Raw genomic sequence first — 17,262 nt, forward strand, 5'->3', positions numbered from 1 at the left:
GCCAGCCTAGAGGAGTGCAATGAGGCTGAAATGAGAAGGGGGATGGAACTTTGCAGTCACTCACACCCTCATTCCAAAGGTTATGACCACATTGGTGAGAGATACTGCTGCTCCTTAGAAGGGTTGGCCCAAGCTCGGGCATGCCTTTCTTCCATGAGCCTATTTTCCCTCTCCCAATCTGGCCCCACCACCTCCTGCCCCCCTTCTCCAGGGTTTCTTCTTACCTAATTGCTTCTATCTCATCCTAGGAATGTTTTACTGTACATCACGAGAATCTGTTCTATCCCTATCTTCTATGTTTGGATCATTTTTGCATCCTTCTTCTTTACTTTGTTCTTTTTGGACATTTCTCTATTCAACACCAACAAATTTCTTTGTACCCCTGTATTTATATTCTTTCTTTGCCTCTTTCTTGACCCACACATTCAGACTCTTGTTTTTTTTTCCCCCCTAGAAATCCCATTTATTCCCACATCCAAGAAAAAACAGACACTGCATGAGTGTTGTCCAAGAGGAGGGCCGGCTGTCTTAGGGTTGGAAAAAGTTGAGGAACACAGTACCTTCTATATCATTTTGGAATGCGAGAGGAGGTGCCAGCTGTATTCTGTCTTTTGGCTTTAAGTTTATGCTAAAAATGTTGGTTTCTGGAATCTTAAGGACAAAATGCCATTGGAAGCCCAAAGAAAACTGAGAGCCAAGTTTATGTTTATTTTGCTTGACTTACTTTCCACCAATACTTTTTCTCATATCATGTAATATGTAGACGACCCTTTCTCAGATCCAGGAATTTTGAAGACATGGTATTTGCTCTTACTCATAGAAACCCCAGTGGTTAGACCATTAAAATACATCTACTTTGCACTGACTGGTGTGGCTCAGTTGATTGAGCATCATTCTGTAAAGTGAAAGGTCGCCAGTTCAATTCCCAGTCAGGGTATATGCCTGGGTTGTGGATTTGGTCCCCTGGGGAACCTACGTGAGGCAACACATCGATGTTTCTCTCTCTCTTTCTTTTTTCCTTCCCCTCTCTCTAAAAATAAATACACTCTTTTGAAAAATAGCATAAAATATCTCCACTGTGGAGAGAATCAACTTGAATTATAGAAACTCAAATATGAGGCCCTGGCCAAGTAGCTCAGTTGGTTAAAGCATCGTCCTGGTATGCCAAGATTGCGGGTTCATTCTCCGGTCAGGGCACATACAAGAACCAACAATGAATACACAAATAAGTGGAACAACAAATTGACATTTCTCTCCCCGCCCTTCCTCTTTGTCTCTCTACAATCAATAAATAAAATTTAAAAAAAGAAAGAAAAACTCAAATATTAGAGTGATTAACTTTATGAACCCTTGAAGTGTGTGTCAGGGCATCTGCTAACCCCTGTAGTCTACGTAGTGTACCTTCCTGATGAGCTCACTTAGAGGAGAGTACAGATGGACACAGAGAGCAAACAGTATTAGTAAATTAAAGACTAGAAGAAAGGAAGGTAAGTGATGAAGGAAGGAAGGGAGGGAGGGAGGAAAGACAAAAGCTAACTAGCTGTTCAGTGGAAGGAAAGGAGAGAGCAAGTTACATAATGAGAAATAAGGGAATAGCACCTCTGGTTCCTTTGAGGGAGATGGAAGTGTTCCATTTTTGAGATACATGTATTCTGCGGAATCCCTAGAACAACTCTGAGTACAAACCCAGCTCTTTACTGATCTGCTTGGCCCAGAACTTGCTCTTCTTCCATCTGCTCTGCAGTGAGAGTACAGAGGCTGGAAAACAGATGTGATTCTAGTCTGGGGAGAGTCGGGGAAAGAAAGAGTGGGGGTGGGGGGAAAAACAAAAAAGCAGATGCAAAGCAGACCTAAGCAGGACATATAATAAAGAGCCTAGAGCAACAATCATGTTTTCCATGAGGCTCAGACAGATGGAGAAACTGAACTCAGGCCAATCATTTGGCAGGGACAGCAATGACCTCAATGTGCTGGCCTGGTTAGAGACTGGGGTGCAGGAAAGCCTCCCTAGGCAGTGGGAGGGGGTGCTCTTCTGGGGTGCTGGAAGGAAGTCTGTAGTTGGGGCAGTGAAAATGGAATAGAATGTTTACAGCCAGGCAGAGGGCGAAGGTAGGCAGGGAGCAAAGGGAAGGAGAGGAAGCAAAGCAAGAACTGGTGGGAGAGCAGAAACCACCATCTATTCCTGGGCTTAATCAACATGCAGGAATGCAGCTTGTTTCAAAGTACTTTGGTTAATTTTTTTCTCTTTCATGGCAGCTATGGCAGCTTCCCATTTGTTTTAGAGCCCAGGCTTGGATTCCATGTTTAGAGAACCTCAGATTTACTTTGCCCAAGGTGATTTGGTCAGCCTCTGTTCATATATTATCAGTTTAGAATTGAATTACATGAAGTCAAAATCAGCAACAAAATGAGCCGTCAAAAATGAGCAACTGTCACCCACAGATGTGAGCCTATAATTTTCTGAGGTACTTGCTGACATTGGGTGGCAGAACTCCCATTACACTCAGACTGGATCTCTCATGGGTAAAGAACACGTTCTCCAGCAACAGAAAAGTCCGTCATCGAAATGACTGGCAGGTGCAGAACTGATTTAATGAAGGCAACCAAATGTTTGACTTACCCAGGAAAATTTTAGTTTTCAAAAAATGGCTCCAAGCAATGGAAGATGGGCAAAGTGCAGAGGAAGAGAAGGGAGACAGAGATGCAAGACAGCACACTGGATTTATTCATCTGTTTATTGGCCTGTGAAGAATAGATCCATTAGCTGAAGGCCTCTGGGCAGATGTACAGAAACATTATTACTACAGTCCAATCCAACTAAATTAAACCCAGGGCCTAAACACACACACACAAATTTCCATAAAAGGAAGGAAAGGAAGGGAGGAGGGTTATATGAAGTGGGGAGAGGGAGGGCAAGGGCGGGAAGAGAGAGCAGTGTGTGTAGAGGAATGAAGCAATAAAGTAGAGACAGCCAAACCTAAAAGATGGACTCAGCGCAGGATTTAGGAGGCAACCAACATATGTCCTCAGAAAAGTGGCTGGGAGAACTTCCCGCTTTTAGTACCCCGTGCCTGCAATAACAAACTGTAATTCATGCCTCGGTACACTATACTTTCTGTTCCTTTCTTTCTGTGATATCCTTTCCCCAACCCTAGTAACTAAATGCTTATATGTACATGAAATCCCAGTTAGATGCTGCCTCTTTCCTTTGCTTCCTGGTCCCCTTTGCTTTTAAAGAATTACCCATCCCCTCTGTTGAGTGACCTCTTTGTTTTTAATAATTATGTCATCAGCTTTATTCTATTATTTTGCATATATGTATTTTGGATTACACTGGTAGTTCTTTGAGAGCAGATAAATTTTACTTACCTCTAGCTGACATAATGATTAGCATATAACAACTCAAAATTTTGTCATTTGAATTGAGTTGAGATGAAGACTTGAAATAGTAATTCCCTATTTCAAGATAGAAACATTCAAAATCTGAGTTAAATATGAAGAAGTAAAGGATAAAGTTCTAAAGAAGAAAGCAGTTTGAGAATACAGCAGGTGGAACAACTAGACAGTACACTGAAGTGAGATGAGGGGAACAGAATGAAAAGAAATAAGCAAAGGAAGTGAGTAGCAGTTATCCCAGGAACAGGACTTTTAGCACGAAGGCTGTCATTAAAATCAGTTCAGGTAACACGCCTGTAACTTATGTCTACAATAGTTAGTGCTGTTGTCTCATTCTGCTCTGTGTAAATTTTCTGACGGCGCTAGTTGTCCTGCTTGTTACACCCACACTCCCTTGACCATGAAAATGTAAAATGCTTGATCCAAGTTCAGGATTCTGTTAAGGTTCCTGAAATAGAACCCACAACAAAAGTATTGAATAAATGACAAAACTGACTACACATAAACAAAATAAGACAAATACTGGAAATTCATTAACAGCCAGGAAATCTCCACCTTCCCTTTATACCCATTAAAAAAACAAAACAAAACAGAGAAAGCCTGAAATTTCCAAATATAGAAAACCCTCCAGGAATGTTTATACTTAATAATTATTAACAAATGTATATAATTATTAACAAACAATAATGGCTAATATAATTATTCAATTTATTATGATTAAGATATATTTTTTATATTTTTTATAGATTATATGTGCTGGGCAGTCTGCAAGATGGCCCCCAAGGATCCCTACCTCCTATTCTTTGCACCCCTTGAATATGGGTGAATTTAGGGACTACTAGCAAACAGAATGCAGCAGAGACAATGGGACTCTGACTTCCAGTGCGGGGCTTCTCTCCTGATCTCTTGCTTGCTTGTTTGCACTGAACGAAGCCAACTGCCACGATGTAAACTAAGCTACTCTATAGAAATGCCCACGTGGCAAGAAAGAATGTCTCTAGCCAAAGCCAGCAACCTAAGGCCTGCCGAAAGCCATGTGAATGAACTTGGAAGTGGATACTTTCTGTTGGGTCTTGAGAAGAAGACTGAGGAGCTGGGTGAAAGAGGTGAAGGATTAAGCAAACAGAAACAAAACAAAACAAAAAATAAAATATACAGATGATGTAATTTTATCAACCAATGTCACCCCAATAAATTCAATAAAAACAAAAAAGGAAGAAAAAGACTGCAGTCCCAGCCAACACCTTGACTATATAGTCTTGTGAGATAGCCTGAGTCAGGTACATAGCTAAACTGTCCTTGGATTCCTAATTGACAGAAACTCTGGGAACATAAATGTTTGTTGTCTTAAGCTGCTAAATAGATAACTAATATGCCCTATAACTACAATACTGTACATAATTATTTTATCTATTGTATAAATACCACATGTATATTTATAACTATAATATATAGTGTTATAATAATATATTATATTAATATAAAAGATATAAATTAGCTATTATTACATGTTAGCTATAATATACTAGTTAATTATAATAACTAATGTTTATGGGACACTTACAATATCCTAGGCCCTGTGCTAAAAAGTATGATTATGCTCCTTTTGAAATTAGTACATTCGGAGGAAAGCAGAAAGTGAAAGGGAGAGATTAAAAGAAAGGAGATAAGGGAGAACAGACAGAGAAAAGGGAGAGACAGAGAGAAGGGAGAGACAGGGAGAGTAAGAAGGAAGAAGAGGGAGGGAGAAACAAAGGGAGGATGGGGGGAGGGAGTTCGAGAACTCATGTGGGAACCACAGAATTATCCTTTAATATTCACTATGAATCAAACCTTTTAATAATTTACTACTACAACTCCCTTGAAATGTAGAAAATCTGATGAGGGACTATAGAACTAAATAATTAGAAAATTTAGTTTGTAAGAAAGAACTAAAGGAATTTAAGTTATTTTGCCTGGAGAAGAAATCCTAAAGGAGGAATTTAATAATTTTTTTCTTAATATTTTATTTACTTATTTTTAGAGAGATGGGAAGGGAGGGAGAAAGAGAGGGAGAGAAACATCGACTGGTTGCCTTGGTCCACAATGTAGGCACGTGCCCTAACCAGGAATTGAACCGGTGATCTTTCAGTTCGCAGGTCAGCTCTCAATGCACTGAGCCACACCAGCCAGGGAGGAATTTAATAATTTTTAATGTACATTATTTAAAAAATCTTTGTAACTTTATATTTACTTTCACAAAAAGTAGGACAGAATAAAAATAAATTTAAGAAAGTATAGCACAGGGAATATAGTGAATAATATTCTAGTGAGCATTTATAGTGTCAAATGGATACAAGATTTATTGGGATGATCACTTAGTAAATTATATAATGTCTAATCACTGGGGTGTACATCTGAAACTAATATAATATTGTATGTCAACTGTAATTGAAAAACAAAAAATTATTTAAAAATTAAATAATATATATGTATTTGGAAGCTTAGTTAAAATTATTTTTCATTTTTAAAAGATTTTATTTACTAATTTTTAGAGAGAAGGGGAAGGAGATAGGAAGGGAGGGAGGTAAAAAGAGAGGGAAACACCAATGTGTGGTTGCCTCTGGCATGCCCCCAACTAGGGACCTAGTCTGCAACCCAAGCATGTGCCCTGACTGGGAATCAAACCAGTGACCCTTTGGTTCACAGGTCAGAACTCAATCCACTGAGCCACACCATCCAGGGCTTAAAATTTTTTAACATTGATTTTAGAGAGAGAGAGAGGGAAAAAGAGACAGAAAGAGAGAAACATCAATTTGTTGTTCCACTATTGAATCATTTATTGATTACTTGTATGTGATGGGAGAGTAAAACCACAACCTTGGTGCATTGGTGACTCTCTAATCAACTTAGCTACCTGGCCAGGGCTAATTCTAACCCTTCTATTATAAGCATTTGGTATATAGCAGAAATAAAATGCCAACATTTTGCCTTTATTATATAGCTTACATTCTCTAAGGCAAGTTGCAGATATTAGTTCTTTGGAGATAGACTTCTTCTCTAGGACTTGGCATTGATATATTCCTAGAATGATGAATTGGATGATTAATAAAGGTTGGAACTAAATTTCATCACAGGGAGATTGGAATTTGCTTGTTGTTCAGTGGGTTCATTCTTTTAAATTTCCTGGTATAACAGCAGCCCTGAGAATGGTGACAGGCAGAAGCACAATGCTCCTTTTTCAAATGTTATACAGCATTTGGTTGTCATGAACCTTTGATACCTTTCCCCTTGAAGATCCTCCCCCCCAGTTCCCTTAGTAGTGTCAACAAACCACACCAAAACTTAGTGACTTAAAAGAAGAGTTTATTACTTTCCATTATTTTCTGTGTCGATCAGGCAGTCATTTTGCTTTTCATGGCATTGGCTGGAAGATCCAAAGTGGCCTCATTTAGGTGGCTAGTTGGTGTAACCTGCCATCAGGAGTCTCTGATGGGATTGCTGGCAAAGAGCTCTCTTCCATGTAGTATCTAGAACTGACCTACTTGGGCTTCGGAGAGCATGGTCATGGGCTGAGAGAGGGAGAATGGCAAGAAGCAAGGGAAGAAACTGCAAATCTCTTAACATTCAGCCTCAGAAGTTACCCAGCATGTTCTATTGGGCATAAATAAGTCAACAGAATCAGTTTCAATTTAAGGGCAGGACAAATAGATGCCACCTCTTGACTGTAGGAATGGCAAAAAAAATGTGTGGCCATCTTGTGTGTGTGTGTGTGTGTGTGTGTGCTCATTTTTAATCCATCACAGTGCCTCTGAAGTTAATCTGAGTCTTTCAAGAGACTAGATAAGCATCAAACAAGGAACATTTGTAGCTTGGCCTTTTCCCAAAACCTAATCCACTTCTCTTGACAGTTCTAAGAAGAGTTGTCACACAAGGGCCTCATTGAGGCTCAATATTATAGATAAATTTTAGCCTTATTTTCTAGTTTTCTTCAACATGAAGAATTATTGACCAATCCCTCTTTTTGTGAAATGTTTTCTTCCCTTGAGATCTATGATATCACATTCCTTGTTTTTCTCTTAGCTCTACTCAGTGTTCTCTAACATTTATTTTTCTTCTGTTTACACTTAAATGTGGATAGTCTTCAAGGTTCATGCCCTGGCCACCTCTCTTTTGGCTATACTCTCTTTCTTATTCATTACACCCACTACTGTGTATTCATTTGCCATCTGTTGGTATCTATCGATTTATGCTCCCAGATCTAAACCACAGTCTCATCTACTTCTCTCTCCGGAGCTCTCTGTTGGAATGTGCAATAATAGCACATCCCTGCGTGGATGTCCCATAGGACCTTGAGTCAGTCAGCCCCTAATTAAGGAGAGCAGCATCCTTAAGCAGACAGGGGAAAAGGTAAAGGACAGACTCTAGGCTGAGCTTCTGGGATTGACTACTGAGACATTCCATTGCTCCTCCTACCACCTGGAGACCACCTTCCAACTCAGGCTCTAGGGCCACCCTGACTCTGCCACACCAGCAAAATGGATCCTCACTCCCCGCCTCTTTTCCTCACTTAATTTGATTGTGAATTAAGTCTTATGCTAAATGCTCAAGGCTGCTGGAACCTAAATCACATTAAAACTCTAGCTATAGGAGGGTCTAAGGAATGTAGTTTTTAGTTTTCCACTCTCTGTAAGGCAGGCAGATGCACAAGAAGGAAGTTTGAATAAATGTTGAGCAAGCTTATATCTTAGCATGTCTAAAATTGAGCCCTCAGTTTCCTGGCGCAGCCCACCCTCACTAGGACTACCCAGTTACCCAACTGAAACATGTGAGTCAGCTTCAGTTTCCTCAATTTCTCTTTTCCTCACCTTAGGTCCCAACACACACACACACACACACACACACACACACCCTTCGTCATCAAAATCCTATTGGTCTTATCTCCTCAGTAGCTTCCAAATCCACTCATTCTCTTCAGTATTTCCACCACTTTAGTTCAGTCTAATCATTACTGTAACAAGAGTCCTAATTAGTGTCCCAGCTCCAGGTTTCCTCCATCTTCATTCATAATATAAAGCATCAAGAGTAAGATTTCTAGCATTAATCTGATTAAATCACCCTCTGTCTTAAAAACCTTAAAAGACTCCTTGTTTTTAGTATGTGGGTGGAACTTGCACACGTGGCTATTCATAATATTTTTGTCTCATCACTACTGCTCCAACACCCTCCCCACAGTACATCTGCACCTCGATTTTCAGCTATATTGGATTACTTGCAGTTCCACAAAAGCTCCAAGCTCCTTCGTGCTTTTAAGTCTTTGGACATGCTCCATTTTGTGTGCAACACCTCCACCATCATTCTCATTTCCCTGTAATCCTTATCGTTCAGCTGCCTAATTTCTACTCACCATTTATAACCCAGCTTGGACAATATCCTCTTTGGATTACTTTCCAGGGAGTCTCCACCTCAACGAGTGGCTCGTTGTGGACAGGTGCTTCGTTTACTGTTGTGTGCCCAAAGCAAGCACGGGAGCTCACACTCGTGCCTCGCATCAGAGGGATGTGCGGTATGTAGAGGGGAGAGGCTGTATTTCCTAAAAGTGGGCACAAGAGGGCAACAAATAACTTTTAGACCAGTTTTGCAGTTACAGCTTTTTTTTTTTTTTTTTTTGTAAGATTTTATTTATTTATTTTTAGAGATAGAAGAAGGAAGGGAGAAAGAGGGGGACAAATACATGGATCAGTTACCTCTCTCTGTCAGCATCAGCGAGCCCGACCGCACCCCTTACCCCTACCAGAGCCGAACTTTCAGCTGAGGCTTGTGTCCGGACCAGGAATCAAACTGGGGACCTTTTGCTCGATGGGACAGGAGCCCAACCATCTGAGCCACACCAGTCAGGGCTATAGTAGTTTTTCCCTACATCCCATTTACTATTCCAACTGACTGTTGATGTAGTTCATGTAGCATGACTCTTAGCCTATATTTGAGAGGATGGAAGATTCCTAATGACTCAGAACTGTATTTCCAGGCACTTCATTAAGTATCGGTAATTTTAAAAAGGTAAAACAGTTTATACATTTAAAGAATCAAGAATTTAATGGGAAAAAGGATAGGTTCTGAATTTTCTTTATTCCTTGACATATAAAGAAACAAGTGATTTAACCTATTTCATTAGTAGCAATGGTTGCTTAAGACGACAGAGAGGTTAGCTATTGGGCACAAGTAAGATGAAACTTAGTGTCTCCTAAATGATTGACATGTATGAAAAGTAGTCACCACCAACCCAGCAAATTCTTTGCCAAGTAATTCTAGGATGGCTGGAGAAGCATGCTGCTTCTTATGCCCATTGCTTTTCTTTCCTTTTATTTTAAATAGACCTTATATTTTTTTAGAGCAGCTTTATGTTCATTGCAAAATTGAGTGGGAGGGACAAAGCATTCCCATAAACTCTCTGCTCCACATACCCACATTCTCCTCCATACAATGTTTAACAGCAAAGTGAACCCTAATGTAAACTTTGGGCTTTGGGTGATAATGATGTGTCACTGGAGCTTCGTCAGTTATAACAAATGCACCTTTCTGGTACATCCTGTTGTACCTTCTATGAATTTTGACAAATTTATTACATGTATCCACCATTATAGTATCATACTAGTTTCACTGTCTTAAAAGATACTCTGTGCTCTGCCCTCCGATCTAAGCCCTAACAATGACTGACCTTTTCCCTGCCTTACAGTTAGGTCTTTTCCTAGAATAAATAAAGTTGGAATAAAACAGCATGTATTAGATTGTTCCAGGTCTTGCCCTATGCATCTCTTCATTTGGCTGTTCCTGAGTTGTAGCCTTTCTAATAAATGGGTAAGAATAAGGAAAGCACTTTCCTGAGTTCTGTGAGCTATTCTAGCAAACTATTGAACTCGAGGAGGGGGTTGTAAGAACACCAGATTTATAGCCTGCTGGTCAGCAGTACGGGAGGCAGAACTTGGCAATTGCCATCTGAGATGGGAGCAGTCTTGTGGGATTGAGCCCATAATTGTGAGAGCTGACACTAACTCACTCCAGGTAAAGTGTCACCAAGCTGGTGTTTGAGAATTGGTCAAGGGGGATGGGGGGGGGCATACGTTTTATTCAGTGTACTAAAATGAGTTTTTGACTTATAGAATTTTAAAATTAATATAGGTTTATAGGGCTATAACCCTCATCATAAGTTGAGGAGCATCTGTACTCAATTAAATTTCTGAATTCTGGAGGAATTAAGTAGGCAAAAAAAGTAAATGTTTCAATCCTGCTTACAAAAATATACATTAAAACATTAGTGTAAGTCATAGAGAGCTTAAGAGGAAAAGCAGTTTCCTTAAATTTGGAAAATGAAACATTAAGGAACTCACAGTATTTCCAAGGAAAAATTATAAAAATAATAATCATCCCCAAGATTCATTCAATCCTATGTTATTAATTCAGGTTCTTCTTGAATCCAGTTTTTCTATTTGTTCTGGAAATTCTTACTCAGTTTAGTGGTGTGATCTTAAAGTTATCAGAAATTTGTATTCTGGAGTACTTGTCAGAGTTCTTTCCATGAATCTCTGAACATGAAGCTTTGTTTGCAAAGCATCAGAGTAAAACAATAACTGTCTGTAAGTGACAAAAAGCTAAAACAACAACAGAAGGCCATGGTTAAAGATCTGTTGAGAACTCATTTGATAAGGAAATGTAATTATTTCTGTGGCATATAACAATTTAAGATAATAATTGGGCAGTGAGCATTGACAAATTTCTATGAATTTCAAACAATTTCTGGAATACCTATATTAGTAATGTATACCCATACACATATAAACTAAGAAGGTTCACCATCTCATATTTGATAATACATCCCACTTAATTTACATGCCAAATAAACCTAGGTAGTTTAACATTTCTCTTGTACAGGGTGAGAGACAAATCCCTTGAGATATTCCAGGTGGATTTTGTATTGTTTCTAGAACTGCATTTCTGTTCATGTAAAAATTTGATTTATAAGGCAAGTACAATTGTTTTGATCCCTCCAAGAATTGGTTGCAACCTAAATGATATTGAAAGGTTGACTCAGGCATCCAACTACATTATTTTCAATTTGCTTCTCTATATGATGGACATTTTCAACTAAGATAGAAGTCAAGATTTTTATGACCTAGATTTAGAGCTGTGTGTCCTTGGAATGTTTTTATAAATGGTTTCACAATGACTTCAGAATGTTTTTCTTTCCCTCTGGGTACATAGTTTCATTTTAGCTTAGGTAGGGGAGAAGGCCTAAAAAAGTTCCTATCAGGTTCTGAATATCAGCTTCTAATGGGGGCAACTTCTGATGGAGCTACCTTAAAAATTTTTTTTTTTTAGCTCTGGCTGGTGTGGCTCAGTGGATTGAGTGCTGGCCTGAAAACCAAAGGGTCCTGTTCTCAGTCAGGGCACATGCCTGGGTTGCAAGCCACGTCCCCAGTTGAGGGCATGTGAGAGGCAACTACACATGGATGTTTCTTTCCCTCTCTTTCTCCTACCCTCCCTTCCCCTCTCTCTAAAAATAAATAAATGAAATATTTTTTAAAATTAAAAAATATATATATTTTTCCAAATATCTTAGGTTTCAGCTGGTACAAACAGTAAATATTCATTGGCAATATTGAACAACCCTATGAATGCAAGAAGAGTCTTCCAGAGGGTGGAAAATACACTAATCAGCAGTTAGGCATGAGCAGAGTAAGGCCTATCTATGGGCCAGGTACAGGAGGTCACCAGGGTGAAGAACCTAGTAATGAGCAAAACTGGAAGAACCAGTATCTCACCCCCAGGTGACCTTTCCTCCTCTAGCATATGGCTGGTTATGCAGTTTAACCCCCCTGACTTTTTATAGGGCTGATAGTGCAGTTTGGACCCTCCTCCTGACCTTTCTTTCGCTGGCATGTCACTAGTCATGTGGTAGACCCCCTTGCAGGAGAAAAAGGGGCCAAAGAGTAGCCTCATGTGACTCCATGTGGACCGTTGCACTACCACTCCCTGAAGTGTTAACCTCTAGGGGTAACACCAAGGCCTCAGTGTGCTTCAGCCCCAGGACAAGAAAAGAAGTAAAACCAGACAAACAATGCCACGACTGACATCAGGACAGATGCATTGACTAATGTCCTCTGCTCTGGGGCCATCCAATCAATGGAGAGAACAACCCCGAAAGGACACACTTGGAAAGTTGGTGAATACTCTATTCAGATCCTCCCCTGGGACCTCCCCTATAATCCCCACCCTTAAAAGCCACAGAGCTTTCTCTCTCTAGCACACCTGCACCTTTCCCCACCCCCTTCCTCCAGGCATGTTTTTCTTGCCTCTCTTTCTCCTAAGCTCCAAGGACCCTTCTTTTGCTTCTTTACCTTGTTTCCTAAGCCCATTTCTTCTACAGCTCACTTCTTCTACCTCTGTGACTTTCTAGAAAAACTTTCTCTTATTGTTGGAGTCTTGGCTCTGAGTTCTTAGCCAGAGCTCAAGTACCATGGTTGCTGAACCAAGGTCCAGTCTGACTCGACCAGTCTAACACCTGATGCCTTTTCGCTGCCAACAATACTACTCCCCCAAGATCCAGAGCCCCACTCCCAAAGGCAGCCAAAAGAAAGACTTAGACTGTGCCCTCAAGAGCTGGCAAGTGGAGTGCAACCCACATTTTGTTCAGTCATATCTAGTCCCAGGTGTGGTGCAACTCACACCTCTGTCCAATTCAGACTCTGAGAATTTGGTTTTCGAGTACCCGTTGGTGACAGATTCTTTCTCTCCCAGGGATAGCTATTGCCTTCTTGTTTTTCTTGTCTTGTGTCGTGAGAACTTTGCTTGGCTTGGCTTTCTGCCTGCTTGGGGCACGCAGGTTATCAATTCTTGTGTGTACAAGCGACTCAACTGTCAGGTCGGTTGCCCCCAAAATATGACCAGACAGAGATTTGGGAGGAAGGAACTTTCCTATATCATTCCAGGTTCTTTTAGCTGACCTAATAATTAAATCTTCATGAGACAAATTAGCAGGAGTTTAATCAAATTTAATTACTTACATATGTATGGAAACCCCACTGAGCTAGTCACAGACCAGCCCCCATCCCAATACGTGAGAGGTTCAGGGACAGAAAGTTAAAATGAGGTATACATGGATTTTGAATAAAGAGTGAGGTGAGATGCCTTGGGGTTTCAGAGAAGAGGAAGTTCATTGCAGAAAGAGCAGATGTTCATTTTCCCTGCCCTACATGTGTCAAAAAGGTTATTTCTGATCATCTGTTATATGTGAAGCCTCTTATTTAAAATTTTTGAGGTAGTTGGGAGATAGTGGGGGGTGTGGAGGACAGAAGTTTCTCTTCAGCCTACATACCAGAGAGGCACATCTTGTGACTTTCTATGAACACCTACAGAAGGTGCGACATAGAACTTGACCTTTCCCTCTCAACCAGACACCACAGGTAAAGATCTGAGAGATGACTTTGGTAAGAATTCTCACCCTTTGCCGGCTTCTGCAATTTTCTCAGGTCCCATCTGCAGGATCTGGAGAAAATTGGGTGACCCCGTGGTTCTCATTCTGGTCACTGGAAACTGTAGAGAAGAAACAATAATTTCCCCTTTACTTTTCATAGTGAGTGCTTAGCCAAGACCCCATTTTCTTTAGGGCACCTCAAAAATGGATCCAGGATAAAAGTTTCCCATTGTTGCCACTGTAATTCAAGATTATCTTTTGTAAGGTTAACCTACTTGTTCAGCCTTGATACAAAATTTTATTCACTTGAGGCCACACTGGACCCAATCCAGTTTAAGTCAGACCCTGTCTGACCTGCAACCTAGTTGGGTTTCTAAGTTGGATGCTATCTAACTCTGACTGGTTTCTGGACCAAGTCTCGAAAAAAGTGCTCAATGCCGGACAGCTCGTAACACAGAAGCTAGGGAGCTGGGATCTGAGAGGGACTTACGCACGACTGCCAAACAGCAAGAAAGCAGGGAGCTCAGTGGACTCGGTGGGTGCCTACCCCTGGTGGCTCATTGCTCCTGGGGGTCATTGAGGATCTCCTTTCCTTATTTATACTATTAAAAAAATAAGCTGAGGCATGTTAACATTTTTAAGAGTTTATTTGAACAAAAATAGATTCGAATTGAGCAGCACCAAACTGGAAGTGGTCAGGAGCACTCCACACACAGGAGCTCTGTGAGACTTTTTATAGAGAAAAGGCAAAAGCAAGAAAATTATTGATTGGCCATAGCTTAAGCCAAGTTGGCTGTTTGTGACTGGCTGTCCTTACTTAAGCTTTTGACTTCCTAACCTTGAGACATTCATAGGGTTAGATTTTGGGTTGATATGTAAGCTGCCATGGCATTGGAGCTACCTCAGTCTAAGGCTCCCTGTTTAATTAATTTAACATTTTTTAAAACACAGATTTAGGGAGGGAGGGTTTCATGGAAGAATTGTGAGGAAATTAGTGGTCCTCCTATTACCAGACGGGGGCCAGGCCCAACGCCTGTCTGCCTCAGGCCGGCTTGTGGTGTGTGGTTATTAATTTCATACAGGAAAGATTTCACAACGCAAGTGCAGCTTATTTTGAGAGTACCTTTATTAAAGCTGGGGACAGTGAAACAAAGGAAGGATTTAGGATGGAAGAAGCAATAGGGGAGAGCCTAGGCGGTGCTCTGCTTTTACTCCCTAGAAACATTATAGGAAAAAGTGAGCTAAGGCAGGACTGCAATTAGCTCACTGGGAAGTAAATCACAGTGACAGAAGTGAGCCGAGGCGAGGCTGCTTTAGCTCACTGGAAAGTCAGAGCAAAGGAGGCCTTGGAGACAGGTTCAGGGGATAAGCCCAGGACAAGCTGCTGTGCTGCCCGTTGCTCCCCTGGTTGCAGGTGGGGACCCTTAGAGTTTAGGAAAAAGGAAGTGAAAAGTTCATGCCCAAGAAGGGACATTGGCATGCGCCCTAGAGACCCTATTCTGGGTCTTTGTTTTGAGGGTATTTATCTTCTGTGGGCAAAAATTTTAAGGGAATTTCTCAGTAGAATATTTATTAGCTTTTCAGCTGCAATTTTAATATGCTGTTGTATCAAAATGAGTGAACAGGTGAGCTTGGAATTATTCTCTGGTCAGCTTTACTGCTTTATGTTTATCTTGGGTCTCTCTGGACCTAATTGGTTTTTTGTTATTTATTCCCCTGACTTCACTTGTCCTTGGGTTTGGGCTGGCACAAATGACATTAATTGGGTTTCTGGTCTCTTATCTTCCTGACCTGAGTGATTTAAGCTATGTGTTCTGTGGTTAAGGAGAAGAGGTATAAATTATTTGCTCTCAAGTGTCCTTGGTTAGGGAAGATAAGGTCTTGAGATTCACTAGCTGGTGGCTCTAAGTTGTTCAAATCATTTGACTGTGTTTTATTATCTTGTCTGTTTCCCCATTCCACTTGTCTAGGAATTTTCCTAACTTCTTACTCTGCTCCCTCAATCAAAACCACCCAATGTATATCAAATGAAGATTCTTGAGCTCCTTCTTGAGGGATTTCAATCTGGTATGTCTGTGGGGTTAAGAATCTCTACTTTGCAACTACCTCCAAGTGGTCTTACTAAATGTGGGCTTTCTTACTTTATACCAGTATTTCTCAAACTCAAGCTTGTGTCAGAACGCCCTGAGGATATGATTGCCAGATAAAAATACAGAGTGGCCGAATAACTTTAAATTTCAGGTAAATAACAGATACATTTTTAGTATAGGTATATTTCAAATAGTGCAATATTTGTGACAAATCATCTGTCATTCTAACTGGAAGCCAGATGTATTATCGCTCCAAGCATCACTAAATACAAATTAGTAGTTAAAATCTTCCTTGTGGCAAACAAAAAACAAAACAAAACAAAACCCACCTTTCTTGTGGCAGATATTTGAGATAGTTGTCCATTTTCCCTTTTTAGGAGATTTTAAAATACGCAGTCTATCAGAAGATATTCTTCTTTATCACTGACTTAACCTTCTCTAACATTCTATCCTACATCTCGGGTCACCTCATAACTTATTGGGTAACAAAAGCTCAAGAAGCTTTTAACTGACTTTCCATATGTTTTGCTTGTTCGTTTCTCCGTTTACTTTAACACCTGCTGCTTAATTTTCTGTCTCCTCCTTTGTTCTCCACTATTTCCTTCTGAAGTCTGTTACTCTGCTTTTGATCAAATTGTCTTCTTTGAAATTTTTAGCGGGGTTTTCTCTCTTCCTTTTTCTTCTCTTTTTTTTCCTTTTCCTTTCGCCTTCATCCCTGCCTTCTTCCCAAATCTTACTTGTCAAAATTATAATCTGTAGAATCAAGTTAGGGTGCTAGGGAACAGCCTACAGTATTGTGTTCCAGAAGGAGATTCTGTTCCGACAGTCCTTTGGCTACAGCAAGTTCCCAATCCAGGAAACAGAGAGCTTCCAGAAACAAATGCCTTGCCTGAGGATCTGTTGGGAGGGTGATGGATGGCACTGCAGTTGCTTCAAGAACTGCAGGAAAAGGAGGGGAGTCACTGCCAGGCAGCACGAGGGGAGGAGGTCGCTGGGGGAAGGAACCAGTCAGGAAGAGTTTATGAAATGGGTGGAGAGTGCAGCCTGTGTATGCTGCTCGAAAGATCTTTGTGCGGATATCATGTCTTTGTGAGCTGACTGCAGGGGCCATGTGCATGCAGAATGTATGCAAATGTGTGTGTTGCTGACTTCAGATCATGGATCTGTGTGAACTGCTGACTGCAAGACACAGGAACGCATTGTTGAAAGGATTTTGCAGTCAGAGCGCTTGTTGGTGGTTGTGTGGTATGTGTGACTGATTTTTTGCCAGATGCACTGTTCCAATTCCGGTTCTGAAAGTTTAGTGGAAGTCTGGCTGACTAAGTC

At 40.6% G+C, this 17,262-nt stretch overlaps 1 long non-coding RNA gene across 1 annotated transcript; it reads right to left on the reverse strand.

Moving 5' to 3' along the window:
• Nucleotides 1–8,920: 8,920 nt before the first annotated feature.
• LOC150011330 (uncharacterized) lies at nt 8,921–16,850 on the reverse strand. Its single transcript, XR_016510655.1, has 3 exons — nt 16,266–16,850; nt 13,874–13,965; nt 8,921–8,968 (listed from the first exon to the last, which is right to left on the reverse strand). It is a non-coding gene; the product is annotated as an uncharacterized LOC150011330 (long non-coding RNA).
• Nucleotides 16,851–17,262: the final 412 nt, after the last annotated feature.

This window comes from Furipterus horrens, unplaced genomic scaffold (genome assembly GCF_987537825.1).
Source record: "Furipterus horrens unplaced genomic scaffold, mFurHor1.1.pri manual_scaffold_4, whole genome shotgun sequence".
In the NCBI taxonomy this organism is placed as follows: Eukaryota; Metazoa; Chordata; class Mammalia; order Chiroptera; family Furipteridae; genus Furipterus; species Furipterus horrens.